Here is a 9,194-nt window from a genome sequence, read left to right on the forward strand (position 1 = left end):
GCGACCTACCGCATGTTCAAAGAGTCATTCCCGAATAAGCCCTAAGCTTCCCATGGGCTATGAAAGATAGCCTTTTGGCCAGCAATCTTCATTAAGAATGGCTGCAATTTGTTCCCTGTGCCTAGGCTCCTCACATAAGTGGCAGGGAAATAGGCCCCTAGCCACTCATACACGTAATGAATGGGGAATAGAGTGTTAGAATCCCCTGGAAATGTCTCTTCTCCTACAATGCCATTCCCTCCCTCTTTGCGTTTGTAGGCCTTTCCATGGGAGATGGCCCCCAAGCCATGGTAAATGTTACACAAGACTGGCAGAGCAAGGGCATACTCACGCCCTCTGATCATGTCGCAGGCCACATACAATACGCCTGGATGAATGTCGTCTGCCCACCCAGGGAGCACGAACTTGCACAAAAATAAGGCCAAATATGCGGCCAAAAAGACACAGTCATCGCTGGTTTTAGGTTGATACATGGAAGGAGTCCCCTTCACTACTGCCGTCTCTTTCCCTCTCAAAGTACTGCAACCCCCTTCGAGATAATCTCCACAAAATAATTTCACCCATTCGGTGAAGGTTACCCGACCATTGCGAGACTTACCATGGACAAACAGGTAAGCCTCGAAAATCTTTTGAAGACTGGCAGGTGGCTCTTCTTCACTTAAGCTAGCACCACCAAAGATGACTGAGTTCGGTGGCACGAACTCGTCCTACATAGCCCCGATCATCGAGAGGCCTCCAATAAAATGAAGATCTAGTAAAGAGATTCTTACTTCTCCATGCCCAAGAAGCTAGGTATTGCTAATGTGACTCCATGTCTCAAGTAGTACCTTGACCGTGTTGGAACACCGATCATAGTAGCTGCCCGAACACTGGGACCGTTGCTAGCAGAGAAGCATGTTCAAGAATGCTTCTGTGCGACACCATCACCTTGGCAGTCCAGGAAGAGTATCCCTTCAAATATTGGTGCTCCCCCTGTATTCGAAGGCCTTTTCCTGACCACATTAGTAGCCGCTTTTCTTGTACCATTCATTTTCCTAGGCTAGGCAAGTTCTCCCCAGAAGTTATGTTCTTGTGCATACAATGAAGGAGTGTCACCCCTTCTTCGATACTAACATTACCGTCATTGCCCTTACGGACTTCAAAACGAATCGGGTCAATAATAAAAGTGACATTGAGAGTCCACTCTGGTTCGCATACTGGCCTTGTTAGGCAAATGGTCTTTCCTCGTGCTAAAGCCTCACTGGTAAAGTTATCGGTACCGACCTCTCTTCCTCTCAGAAGATTCTTCACATCAAAAATTCGGTAAGAAGCACTAGCCATTATAAAGGGCTTAGTGGTTTACTCTTGAATCAAAATTGTTAAGGCACTGGATCAGTGCCGGCTGTGATTTTGGAAGCTTCGCACCGGATGTGTCTGCTAATGCTCAGCACCGGCTATGTCCGCTAATTCTCAGCGCCGGCTGTGCACTTAAAACTTAGTGTCAGTTGTGTCCACTAAAGCCTAGCGCCGACTGTGTCCTCCAACACTTAGCGTCAGTTGTGTCTGCTTACGCCTAGCGTCGGCTGTGTCTGGCAACGCTTAGCACCGGTTGTGGCTGCTAATGCCTAGCACCGGCTCTGTTCGCCAACGTCTAGTGTCGGCTATGTTCAGATCTCTCACACGTGCCACGGATTCTACTTGGGACACCTCAAGCCCTGCTACGCCACTTGATAATCATCACCACGCCCTCCTACGCCGCCTGACACGCGTCTCACATGTAACCATCTAGCTTCAACAATGGTCTATTTCCTTGGACCCTTCGGTTTCCCATCGGAACTCCCCTGTCGTTGCCAGAAAACCTCTGCAACGCCACCAAGTTACAGAGAAACTACTTATGTCCCCCAGAAAATTCTCGAAGAGCTAGCGAAGATGCTTGGGCAACCCACTGCTACAACTCCCATCTCCTTTTCCTAAAAACCACAGTTGAAGTTTCTCGGGAAAAAAGCCCTTGTGCCGACCGTGAAGCTCCTGCAACTTCAACGGATCCTTCGCCACTTCTCTGCTAAGTGTTGCCTTTTGCCCGTCGGAACTTTCTCTGCTTGCTAGCAAATCTCCTGCTAACTCGTGCTGGAATCCCACTTCTTGCCGGAGCTTCCACCGAGAACCCTCTTCTCATCGTTAATAAAGTTTTGCTTAAGTCCTTTTTTGCCCTCGATGAAAAGTAGGGAAATGGAGTTTTACCCCCTTTATATAGCCAACACTACCCTCAAATGTCCCTTGAAAACTGGGAATTCCAGCTGCGTCTTAGAAAGCCAAGCGACAAGCGGGTCGGACCAGGTCGGGCTTTGACCCAAGGCCCAGGTAAAGTTTCATTTCCGCCTCATCAAATTCCATGCGACACAGACCAAGATCAGGTTGGGCTCGGCCATGCGGTCGAACTTACCTAGTGTTGTCTGTGTGCTCGACAACTTAGCTTCGGCTGTGTGCTCGGCAACTTAGCCGGCTGTGTTCACACGATAGCACGGGTCGTCCTCAACGCTGACTATGTTCAGCACCGGCTGAGTTGTAAAGAAGCAGTGTTGGCCGTTTTCAGCGTCGGTTGCATTTTCGAAGAGTCATCATCAGCTTAGTTGTTGACAAGCAGTGTTGGCCGTTTTCAGCATCGATGGCATTTTCGAAGAGTCATCACCGGCTGAGCACTGTCCATCGTCACACACCCTATGCTGAAGCTGTGTGTGTCTTATTATTATTATCCCCAGTGAAGTGGCACCTTGACTCTGACCTATTATCCCTAGAAAATTGGAACCCAGGTCGTTCAAACTCAGGTCATGACTTCTCACCCTCTGTAGTGGAGTAATACTCGTACTGCAGTTTATTATCCCCAATGGAGTTAGGGTCATTTTTATTGCTGCAACCTCTGGTGGGTCTGTCTCACACCAAGTTATTATGTCCTTAAGGATATAAAGGACCCACATTTGTCCCCTTTTCCCTAATGAAGTTGGCCTTCCCATCTAGTCTCTTGATAGCCTTAACTATTTTATCCACAGGGAGTCACACTTACCCTCTTAATCCCCAATAAGGTTTGCCACTCCTCATAGGGCCATGATTTTCATCTAAAGCTCTCTGCTTGTGTATAGAATTAACTATTTTATCCCCAAGGAGTCAGATTATTATCCACAGACCTACCCCTATGGAGCTTCACCAACATGGCGAGCCATACAATGTGCTGCGCTGCATTACCCTAAACTGCACAGCCTTGGTCCGTGCTGCATGACCTTAAACTGCACAGCCTTGGTCCATGCTGCATGACCTTAAACTGTACAGACTTCATCCGTGTTGCATGACCTTAAACTGCACAGCCTTGGTCCATGCTTCATGACCTTAAACTACACAACTTTCGTCTATGCTGTATGACCTTAAACTGCACAGCCTTGGTCCGTGCTGCATGACCTTAAACTGTACAGCCTTGGTCTGTGATGCATGTCCTTAAACTGCACAGCCTTGGTCTATGCTACATGACCTTAAAACTGCACAACTTTGATCTAGGTGCACAACCTTAAATAGCACGATCCAAATTATACGACCATAAAATGTAGCGGAGGTCTAACTGCACGACCCTAAACTACACGGTCCAAGCTATACGACTTTAAAACTATAGTACACGTCATAGCCTCATGATGTTAAAAGGCGCAGCACCATGGTCCAAACTATATGATCATAAACTGTAGCGAAGGTCTAGTTGCATGACCTTAAACTTCATGGTCCTAGTTGCATGACTTTAAAATACATAATCACGGTCCAAACTATATGACCCTAAACCATAGTGCACGTGGCCGCATGACAATAAAATGCTTTGCACAGGTCTCGGAGGTATGACCTTAAAACTTGCCCCCAAAAATGCACACACACCTTTTACGTGCATTTTCAAGTACGTCTTTCCTAGTTGACCCGTTCGTGTGCGCACACCATCTTCACTACCTCCCCAGTGAGTCCATTCATTCTATCATCCTTCATCATTCCCTAGTGAGTATCACTTGCAGTCACAAAATGGCAAACCTTCTCGCCACCCATACTCGTCGTAAGCTAGTGGTTCATCATTTTTGACCCACCTTTCATACATCATCCATCTTTCATAGGTAGCCTCGTGCCATCTCCCCAAACCTGAGTAAAAACCACTACCATACTCACTCCATGGCCTCCACAGACTGCCATTCATCTCCACCATGGTCCAGCTATATGAACCTAAGCTAGAGGGCACGTCCAAGCTGTATGACATAAAAAGGCTTCACACACGTCCCGATAGAATGACCTTAAACACGCCTTCAAAAATAAAATAAAATAAAAAATTATATAAACGAGCATGGTGTATACCTTAACAAGGGAATGCCATGAGTAAAAATGACAGACGGGGATGGTCACGAAACCATGAGTAAAAGAGTTCCGTAAACAAAATCCAGGCACGGTGAAAACCCCAAAAGGGCACCATGAGTAAAAATAGAAGAATAAAAGTTAACATGGCCGAAAGGTCGTGGGTAAAAGAACCCGAAGTAAAAGGAAGTTGGTTAAAACTGTCTCTACGACACCTCTTTCCAAGTTCAAGTGAAAATCTGCAAAGGACGCTTGGACCAATGTACAGGTTGATGAAACGTTCGCCTCAATAGGCGGCTTCAGTCGACACTCAAAAAGAAAAATCCTTGGTGTCACAATATCAGGGCCCAAAAATATAAGCCTTAAGAAAAGATTTCGACATCCTGAGCCCAGTCACAAAAAAAATTGAAGGATAGAAGATTCGTTAAGAAAGCAAGACAAGTCTCATGAAGAACAACATCATTCCCAGAAGGTTACAAATGTACTCCAAGAAGCTGGAGACTCCTTGAGAAGGCTAAGTCAGCCATGACTTTGGACTTGCTATGTAACGACCTGCACAGCAGTGGGTAGGGGTTTTACCTGGAGCTAGTCACCTCGATAAACTGAGGTACCCTACGCGCCAAGGAACAACTGGTGCACAACGCAAGCCAGTGCCCACAAAAGGCTCTTCAGCAGAATAAACAAACAAAAAAGTAATTCCAACAAACCAAAGATGCCCACGAAGGTAAGAAACCGACAAAGTGAGGGCCAAAACTACCAGAGATTTGAGGGTGACGTCTCACCATGAGGCCGCCTTGCCAAAATCCCTCCCTAGCTTATAGGCCCAGACTTACGGGACCGGTTAACAAAATGTCCCCCATTGGACCTGGCAGGATGGGACCCAGAGTCATACCCTGCTTGTCAAAAGCAAACCTGGTGTAACAGCAAATAACACCAACCAAAGGCCCTTTGGCTGTCTCTCCAAAGATAAACAAACTTAGACCAAATGGGAACAATGCCCTTTGACATGACACTCAATTGCCAGATGGGCCTGATTTTGACTGAGAAGGTCCGTACAAAATCTTCAGCTTCAGAATCACAAATAGTACACACGAGGGTGAGGAATTCGATAAGATCCATAAAAAATGTCTCTTCTCCCTCTAAATTCTCCATGAACGGACCCACGAACAATGCATCCCTACATCTGAGCATCCTAGTTGCACTATTGCGTGAATCTCCTTGAATGTCACATGGTCTTGTGGCTAAGAAGAAAACAGTAATAAAGCCGAAGAAAATTTTTCGAATGTTGTTCTTCTTGCTTCTCTCAAAGCACAACATTCGGCGGGGCAAGCTGTTTGAACATATTTTTCAGCACCTTGATCCCCGATGCGGAATAAAGAGGAAGCAGGTCAATAAAGTCAGTGAAAATTTTGACAGTCTCATAATGTCCCTATAATTGGTCAATACCTTCATCAACACTCTGAAAGGCCACCTGCCAAGTTTTATCACATTAGACATTTCTAAGGTCGTGAACACAAAGAAATAATTGCGGCAAAATCAGCCTCTAACACCCTGAAATGAAACCCGTAGCCATAACTATATTTTTGGTGTGTCAAACGGCTATGGGACCACTGCCATGGATCCGAAACAGTCTAAATTCCTTATGGGTCAAGTTTTAGCTTAATAGGGCACTCCATGACAAAGTTATGGGTAAAATACTGAAAAACGGTAGGCCACATACTATTCTTGTGTGGCCACCCTGCTCCAAAACACCATTAAAGGTGGTTGTTTTTATAGTCATGGGCAGTGACTCTTGGGACCTATATCTCACTTGTTTCGAGTCAGATCGCGCTCAAATTTGGTGAGCATGCTCGTCTCGTCAAGACGAGCGTTTCAATATGTGGTACGTCTCGTGAAGATGCCCAAGCAGAGAGAAAAACTAGAGAGAAATGACTGATCTATGAAGAAAGTTGTAAAAAATTTAGCAGCAACACGCCGCACACCAATGACCAAATCGCGACGCTTACATACCCGATCAGCATGAAATCAATTGCATTATGTGCATAAGGACTGATGTTATCTCTGGCATGAACCTCTTGTACAATGAACGGTTGGATTTCACACATGAAGGTATCAAAGTTATATTAAATTCTGGCCATCGGATTTCAAGATTTTGACAAAAAACACAAAATGACAAAATCTTCATCTAGACGTGAATTCATGCTGTGTTTATTGTAACGTGGTCGTGAAGGCATGCTCAGTGTGATTCAGTGAAGAAAATGAAGAAAAACATCACGGAACGAGCACACCATCGATCCAAAGTTTTTAAGATTCAATCAAATTTCAAATCTCATGATCATGGCTGATTCATGGCTAGAAGTTGGTATCAAAATGATTGCCATGTCGAGCCCTACAAGAAAATATTCATCTTTCGATCAAACAGGAATCAAAACAACCCACATCAGTCATGGAAGATCACGCAAGTTCTCGAGAAACAACAAGGACTATTTTCGAATTCCACTTATTGTTAGGCAAGAACAAAAGAGTCCTTTTACACACATTTTTAGAATTTCTTTTAGTTCAATTAAATTGTAATTACCTCCAATATTAGATAGTTTTTTGGTGTCCTCCCATTTTTGTGCCCAATTCTATATAAACATGCGAAGCCAAATTGTAAAGGACCTTCGGTTCATTTCACAAAAAGCATCAATAAAGTTTTAATTTCTTCTTAAGTTTGTGGGTACGTCTTGGGGGGGGAGAGAGAGAGAGAGAGAGAGAGAGAGAGAGAGAGAGAGAAAGAGAGGAGAAAGAAGAAAAGGATCATTACCCTTCGATAAGCTAACGTTTTCTCTCCTTCCCTCTCCTCTTCTTTGGCTTTCTCTCTCCTCCCCATTTTTCTCGTCCCTATCTCTCTTTCTCCCCTCTTTTCTCATTCTTATCTATCTTTCTCTCTCTTCTTCTCGTCCTTATCTCTCTTTCTCTCTTTTTCTCATCTCTATCTCTCTTGCTCTCTTTTCTTCTCATCTCTTTCTCTTCTTCGTCTTTTCATCTCTATCTCTCTTTCTCTCTCTTCTTCTCATCTTTGTCTCTGTCTCCTCTTTCTAGTACAGTCAATGAAGCTCAGTGTCGATTGTGTCCTCTCTCTTCTCTGTTTAGTACAGTCAGCAAAACTCAATGTTGATTGTGTCCTCTCTCTCTCCTCTTTCCAGTATAATCGGTAAAGCTCAGCGTCGATAGTATCTTCTCTCTCTCCTCTATCCAGTACAATCAGTAAATCTCAACGTCGATTGTTTCCTCTCTCTCTCCTTTGTCCAGTACAGTCAGCAAAGCTCAGCGTCAATTGTGTCCTCTCTCTTCTTTATCCAGTACAGTCAGTGAAGCTCAACATCAATTGTGTCATCTCTCTCTTCTCTATCTAGCACAGTCGGTGAAGCTTAGCGTCGACTGCGTCTTCTCTCTTTTCTCTATTTAGCACAGCCGGTGAAGCTCAGCGCCAACTATGTTTTCTTCCTCTTCTTTGTTTAACACAGCCGGTGAAGCTCAACACGGGCTCTGTTCTCTCTCTCTTCTTTGTCTAACACAGTTGACAACGTTTGGTGCTGGCTATGCCCTCTTCCTCATCTTTTTCTACCACAGCCGATGACACTCAGTGCCGATTGTGTCCTCTTCCTCATCTTTGTCTACCACAGCTGACGACTCTCAGCGCCAACTATGTCCTCTTCCTCGTCTTTGCCTAATACATCCGGTGACGCCTAGCATCGCCTGTGTTCTTCTCTCTTCTCTCATACTCTTCTCCTCCATTCTTTCTCTTCCTCTCCTTCTTTCTATTCTCTTCTTCTTTTCTTATCTTACTTCTTATGCTTTCTTTATGATCTCCATTCTTTCTGTTATCCTTTTGTTTGATTAAGAGGGGTTGAGATTAGCCTTTCATGATAGTCCTGTCGTCTAGCCCTAATGTTGTTGGGTCAAAATTACCGTGCCCACTTTATTGCCACGACAGACTAACCACCGCGTCTAGCTAGTCAGTAATGGTTTTGACGTCTAGTAGTAATTCTATTAAGCTGGTCGGAGTTACTGTGCCCGTTTTATTATCACGTCTGGCCAATTACCCACCAGCTTAGTCACTGTGCCGATCTCTCCGCCTGGTCAATTTCTTTTGTCTCCCATCTTCCTTCTCTTATTCTTCTCTTCTTCTTATGAATGTGCGTGCTTGTGTACGTTCACCAAAGAGGCAAGGTGAGGTCTTTTGACTCACTTATCCTTTAACATTTGCCATATTTGTGTGATTGCAGAAAATAGGAGAATACAGGCCAAGGGAGGCGATTCAGAACTAGTTTTGATATTGGGGGGCTTTCTTTGTGATCAAAGAAGGCGCCCACGCAAGCCAGCCCGAGTAAGTCCTGAACCCACCTTAAATTCCTCTCTCATCGGTTGGTAATATCTACCCTTATTCTCGAACGAGGTTCCCGAGAGAGCGATTTCAAAATCTCGGGTCTCCCTTGAAACCCGAGACACATGCCGCCAGATCATCTTGATCTGGAGGGCAAGATCGAGGCACCTAACCAGAGTTCCCAAGGGGCCGAGTAACTTCAATAAGCTCGATCTTGTCCATCATTCCACGCATTACTTGTTCAAATCGATTCATTCGATCTTTTTAGTCATCGTTAAGGTCATTAATGACCATCATGTTGACCCTCTCCTCAAGAATATCGGTCTTTTATATGGTCAACGTCTTGTAAGCCTTCCAGACTGGCTGTGGTAGGTCGGTCAGCAGAGGTTCGTCATGCCCCGGCTAAGCTTGAGCCTTATACACTGATCGGGTCAAGACCGGTTCACAACGGTCTCGGAACCGCGGGGGCTGCACAATT

The sequence above is a fragment of the Amborella trichopoda genome, chromosome 7 (assembly GCF_054954075.1).
Source record: "Amborella trichopoda isolate Santa Cruz 75 chromosome 7, AtrichopodaSantaCruz75HAP2 v2.0, whole genome shotgun sequence".
Classification (NCBI taxonomy): domain Eukaryota; kingdom Viridiplantae; phylum Streptophyta; class Magnoliopsida; order Amborellales; family Amborellaceae; genus Amborella; species Amborella trichopoda.